Here is a 6,550-nt window from a genome sequence, read left to right as displayed (position 1 = left end):
ATCATAAACAGCCTCACAGCAAAACATGTTAATCTTCCCGAAGTGTCCCACTGACATCTACTTTCCTTTTCTTCCCTTTTGAATTTTTACATGACCCTAGAGTGGCTCTGTTACTAATAGGAACGAATGGCTGAATGCACACTAAAAGCATGGGGCGATGCCAGGCTGTGGGTTACCATTTAACACTCTTTCAGATAGTAGCACAGCGTGAAATACTAATTCATTACATCTACAATACCATATCCATTAGTGCTTTCTCATCCTGGAATTTAAATAGTCCAAAGCTCAGAGAGTCACTAAAGAGAGTAATTAATACAATAGCACAATTCTCCATGGTTCAGGTGATATGATGGACTGACTTACCTGTCACAAATAAATATTATAGGAGACAGTCTCCTTCTGTTTTACATTTTTAATCGTCCTCCTCCTTTCCCAGGGTCTACCATTCTTTTTCCAGCTGGATTTTATATTTTTGCCTGGTGAAGATACACTGACCCTCCGTTCCCGTGCTCATGCCTCATTCTATTTAAAATAGCTCCATGGTTTGAATAGCCGCACCACTGCAACAAGTACGTGCAAAAGGGACATGGTTTATATACTTCAGTTTCACCTGCCATTATCTACCTGAAGGGGAGCAGAATTGGTCACCCCAAAACATGCCTCTTTGGCATAAGGATTATTTGGAGTTGATTGTTTTTAAGAAACAGCACACACGAGGAAAGCTCTAAAAACCAAGTATACGTTACAGTAACCAAGCATACGCCCTTTCGTAAAAGCATTTAGATTTACAAGGGAAATCTCCGTTTGGAAGGCTGTCTCCCTCTGTGTACTAGGAAGGGAAGGATGGCTAAGTCTTTAGAAACTTCTCAATTGACAAGGCAACGATTTAGATCTCTATATTACTCTCGTTACTAGTTACTTCCTGGTAACCTCCTGGTGAGCAGCCTGGCCACTGCAACATCTGTCTTTTGTTTCTAGCTAAAGATGGAGTTTAAGGTGACGGCTTGGACCATTTTGAAGAGCTCCTCAGTTTTCCCGGGTCTCTCCCATGTATACAGGAGGTACGCACGTTATTAAACCTCTGTTTGTTTTTCTCCTGTTCATCAGTCTTTTTATTACAGAGGAGTCTCAGCCGAGGACCTAGAAGGGTAGAGGGAAAATTATTTTTCCTCCCCTACGATCCTCTTCATCTTCTTTCGTATTCAGGGTACAGACTCCTTATAAAAGAGCTATTCAGTTCTAAGACCCTTTGGAGATAGTTTTCTTGACCTAGGAAGCCTGCCAGTTGGTGTGAGCTGAGGGGCCTCCTTCTCATAATCACAAACTCAGACTCTTTGAGATCTAATTTCTATGCCCATTACCAAATACATCTCATAAGCAACTTCACAAGGCTCACTACAAGGGATATGGCTGCTTTTGTGCAGAGTAAGTGGGGGGTTAAGAAGCTTTTGCAAACGGTTGGAACTGCTCAAATGATTTATTTGCACAGGAAAGAAGCAGGTGCCCCATTAATACAAGTTTGGCCAGCATTTTTAAATGTACCAACACACCTTCCCATGCATTATCTCATTAGATTCCCACAGCTACTCTCTGAGTTCAACAGGGTGAGTATCATCAGGTATATTTTTTTTAAAGAGTGAAGCTCAGAGACATTAAGAAGAGATTTCATATAAAAAATCTTGGATTAAATCTAGGACTTCTAACATGAAGTTCTAATTTGTAATCTGAAGTTCTAATACTAACTAGAAATGACGTCTCTAAAAACATGGCTGTTTTTCAAATCTTTCTTTGCTTTATCGTTATGGAATTGTTTGTTTGAGAGGGTAAGTGGTTGTACTCATGTAAAAGCCCACCGGCGTAGGGTGTGTATCTTATATAGGCTGTGAACCCTTATGAGATATTCCCCCTCCAAAGCTAGAGTTTAAGCTTTCCCAGAACATTCCAGAATGTTGTCTGCGTTCCCAAGCACTTGTTTGAATGCAAACATCTAGCTTGGGTGACTCTTCTTCCAGGACTCCAAGGGTCTCTGTAGGTACAATCTGTTCTCTCTTTTTTTCTCTTATACCAATTCTCAGTTGAACTTCCTAATCAATATCTATATCTCCTCACTTCTAAGTCATGCTTCATATTACTTCCATCTGACTTCTGCCAGCATGATTCACAATTAGATGCCGTTACAAGCACCGACTTTTGTATTGCTCAACTCAACAAACACTGCCCAGTCACTCCTTAAATGCACCACAGGGTATACCCATCTGCCTGTTCTTGAAGCATTCTCCTTCTACTTCCATGGCTCCCACTTTGCCTCCCACCTCCTTGGTCATTCCTTTGTCCTTATTGGATCATTCTTCTCTACCCAACCTCTAATGTTGAAATGCCTCAAGGCTCAGTTTTAGAATTTCTCCCTTGTTCCCAATTTCAGGCTGTCTCATCAGTTCCAATGGCTCCATTTAACATCTATATGCTCAGAATTTTCAATTTATATCACCATTCAGATGCCTTTTGTATTAGAGTTCTCCAGAGGCACAGAACTGAAAGGATATATGTGTATGCACATGTGCGTGTGTGCGCGTGCACACACACACACACACAGGAAGAAATGTATTATAAGTAATTGGCTCATGTGATTATGGAGGCTGAGAAGGCCACATCTGCCATTGGGAAGCTGGAACCCAAGAGAAGCAATGTTCAAGTGTTCCAGTTCAAGTGTGAAGCCTAAAAACGGAGAGTCAATGGTGTACATTCTAGTCTGAAAGCCAACAGGCTCCAGAGCCAAGAAGATTTGATGTTTTGGTTCTAAAGTCCAAAGTCAGGAAAAAGACTGAGATCCAGTTCAAACCATCAGGCAGGAGGAATTCCTCTTACGCATGGGAGGGTCAGCCTGTTTGTTCTAATCAGACCTTCCACAAACTAGATGAGGCCTGTTCAGATTGGAGAAGGCAATCTGCTTGACTCAATTTACTGATTCACATGTTAATCTCAACCACAAGACGTCCCTACCGACACACTCAGAGTAACGTTTGAGCAACTATCTGGGTGACCCAAGGCCCAGTCAGTTCAACACATAAAATTAACCATCACAACTTTTCTGACTACCTAATTACCAGGTCTACTTTGATTTCACATAGGTACCTGTAATTTAACCTGTCAAAAAATTAACACATAGGCTTTTTCTTCAAATTTATTCCTTTAAATATTCCTAAAAACTATCAAGTGACACCTTCATCCATTCAACCACTTATGTCAAAACCCAGGAGCCACATTCCATACCCTTTCCCCCACATTCCCCCAAAAGCATCAATTTTAGTTCTCAGATATTTGTTGCAGCTTTCTAGTTTTTCCATTTCTATTGTTACTTAATTCAGGTGTCATAATATGTTGTAAGAATTATCGACCAAAATGATGATCAGCAGGCTTCTAAACTCCCACCACCCAAATCCATACTCCATAAAGCACCAAGTGATCATTTAAAATGCCCATTAAATCATGTTACCACCCAGCTTAAAATTCTTCTATGGCTTCCCAGTGCCCGTATGATAAATCCAAACTCCTTAACAAGCCCTACAAAGCCTTGCATGATGTGACCTTTGCCAACATCATTAGCCTTATCTTGTCGATCTTTTTCATTCACTGTGCCCTGCTGAGAGGTTTTTTTTTTTTTCAGTTCCTCCCACACAGAGCGTTCTTTTCCTCCTCGACAATATTACAGATACTGTTCTTTCTGCCAGAAACACTCTTGGCCTTTTACTGCCTTTGCCTGGACAAGTTCTGTACAGCCTTCGGGACTCAGCTTGCATGTCACTTCCCCTGGGAAATCTTCCTGAGGCCCCTGATTAGGTGTACATGTGCTTAAATCACCTTGTGCTTCTCCATTATGGCTCTAATCAGAGGTACCCTTAATTCTACTGCTTTTGTAATTACCTGTAATGCCCATCTCCCATACCAGACTGTAAGTTTTATCCATCTGAATTATTTGCATCTTGTGACTTATGCAGGGCTCACACAAGGTATGAGTCACTTAATGAATAAATGAATAATGATTTCGTGAGTAAATGAATGGATGAACCAATGAAATGATGGGCTCTCCTAATACAATCAGATACCAAACCAAGTGACAGTAGCACAATCTCTCCCCATTCAAGCGTCAGTCTGGATCATGTGGAGAATCCAAAGGGCAAAAGCAGATATCTCCCAGCATCCCCCGTCCTCAGAGATAAAGAGGAGGACTGTGGGAGGAGGTAAAGAGGAGGTCTGGATGGATGTACCAGGGCAGAAAGAGTAAGAGTAGGAACAGTCTTATTACTGTGATAAAATGATAAAAACCTGGCTATTTAGCTACTACTTCTACTCGGAAAAGCACTCTCTTTTCAAGAATATAATTTATCTTCTCTGTGGTTTTCCAAAGGCATATACAGCCAGGAAAAACCTGGCATCCCATACTGATACTAATTTTTGGTGAGAAGGGGAAGATAAACATTCAGATTTCTAAAGCCACTGGAAGGACTTTCCGTGACAATGGTGATTCTCCTGTGCAGGGCTGGGGCCACGTGGCTCACCTTGGGGGTGAGGCCCTGTGTGAGTCGTGGTTGGCTGCTAACTGAGGTCACTGAGTTCAGCTAATATTCACCCACTTTACGTGGCATGGGTGTGTGAGGCTTGGCTTCTCCATCTATGTGGCCCTATTTCGTCTTGACTTCATGCAGTATTATTCTTTGAGATTCAGCTTCAATGATGAAATCTGTATGTTGTGCTCAGGCTCAGAGATGGCTGGCAAGACCAGTGTTAGGAAGCAGTCAAGGATTGAATGTCTCACATCACCATGAAGCAAGGATCCACGTCAACTAAGGAGAACCCCGGCTTTTGACAAGGTTAAAAACATTCAGAGGACTGTGTGACAGTTAGGAGATAGAAAAAGCTCTCCGAGAAGCTTTGCTCAAAGAGGCAGCTTTAATCAAAAGACAAATGAATTTACAGGACACATGGCATTGATCTTAGGGAAACTGAGTGACACACATGTTGGGGGAATAAGAAATGCATAAAATAGGGCGCCTGGGTGGCTCAGTCAGTTGAGCATCTGACTTCGGCTCAGGTCATGATCCCACAGCTCTGTAAGTTCGAGCCCCGCGTCGGGCTCTGTGCCGACGGCTCGGAGCCTGGAGCCTGCTTCAGATTCTGGGTCTCCCTCTCTCTCTGCCCCTAACCCACTCACATTCTGTCTCTGTCTCTCTCAAAAATAAATAAACATTAAAAAAAATTAAAAAAAGAGAAATGCATAAAATAAAGGAAAACAAAAAGAGAGGCACTCATTTTGGACCAGGTGGCTGATTTCCTTCCACATTGTCAAGACACTCAAGTCTGTCAATATGCAATGGATGCTTGCACTATAATTTTTTGTTTATCACCATGCAACGTCTGAACTATCTTTTCCCATTAAGGCACCGAGGTCAATGATACAGATAATTAACCAACTGATTTAGTGCATTAATTTTCCTGGAAGTTCTAGCAAGAGTGTCACTCTCCAGCCTTGAGCTTCCTACTCCACACAGACACAGGGACAAGGGCTGGCTCCATATGGAACACTGAGGTGATCCACGGCTGAAGTGCTGTCCAGCAGCATCATCTGTCTACTTAAATGATGATGAATGCTATCTTTGCTCCAGGCAGGAAGATGTCATTACGCCAGCTCATACTGCTGACCTCCCAGGGCTTCCCACTAAGTGTTGCCAAAGGGTTGTGGTGCTGATAATTCCTTACAGCGCTCAGAAGAGAATAAAGCAGAGAGGTAAACCTGATGAAAATTGGATAAAGAACCTAAGGTGAATTGAAGCTTAATATACCAAACAGCACAGAGCATGGCTGGTTTCTTTTCCTACCTCTTGTTTTCCCTTTCACAATCGTAGGCAGTGCTCCAGCTGTCATTTCTGCCCTCTCAAAGCATTCTTCAGTCACTCATATCCAGTCTTGCACTTCACCTATCAATAAAAGGAACTTGAAATCTTTCAACACAGAGATATTATTTCTGCTTCAACTGATTTCAGGATGCCACAGTTCACAATGAAAATCTGCAGATTGCTGATAGCTCTGTCAATATCATTCAGCGGCTAACAACACTTTATTTGTGGTACCTGTAGATAGAGTGCAGGCATCTGAACCCATCAATAAATGGAAAGAAAGTCCTGGGGCTCAGAACAATTTGGTTTTACAAGGGGCCTAGTTTACAAACTTCGCTTCTTCATTACTGAAGAATTCCTTACAAGTTTTAAAGGATGGAAAATGTAACCATTTTTTAACAACTTCAATGGTAAGATAATAAGGGCGAGAACTCTACCTTCTAGTTCTCTCTACGTTCCTTTCACTCTATGCAGAGAGGAGTATTTACTATAACATATTATGGTTTTGTATCATAGGTGTATATTCAATTCCTTCGAACTATGTATTTAACAACAAGCTTATTCTTACGGTTTTTTTTATTCTTATGTTTTTTTAGAAGATAGTTCATAGTCAATTTCATTGGTACTTTTAGTATTTGGCTGTTGAATGTCTTTTCATG

At 41.5% G+C, this 6,550-nt stretch overlaps 1 long non-coding RNA gene across 1 annotated transcript in view; it reads right to left on the bottom strand.

The window, feature by feature from the left end:
• Positions 1–5,879: 5,879 nt before the first annotated feature.
• Positions 5,880–6,550, bottom strand: part of LOC122240562 — a 67,776-nt gene continuing 67,105 nt past the window's right edge. Inside the window, exon 3 of the long non-coding RNA XR_006220342.1 lies at positions 5,880–5,972. This is a non-coding gene — a long non-coding RNA (uncharacterized LOC122240562). The remainder of the gene's footprint in view (positions 5,973–6,550) is intronic.

The sequence above is a fragment of the Panthera tigris genome, chromosome B4 (assembly GCF_018350195.1).
Source record: "Panthera tigris isolate Pti1 chromosome B4, P.tigris_Pti1_mat1.1, whole genome shotgun sequence".
Taxonomy (NCBI): Eukaryota; Metazoa; Chordata; class Mammalia; order Carnivora; family Felidae; genus Panthera; species Panthera tigris.
This window is presented reverse-complemented; position numbering and strand designations above follow the sequence as displayed.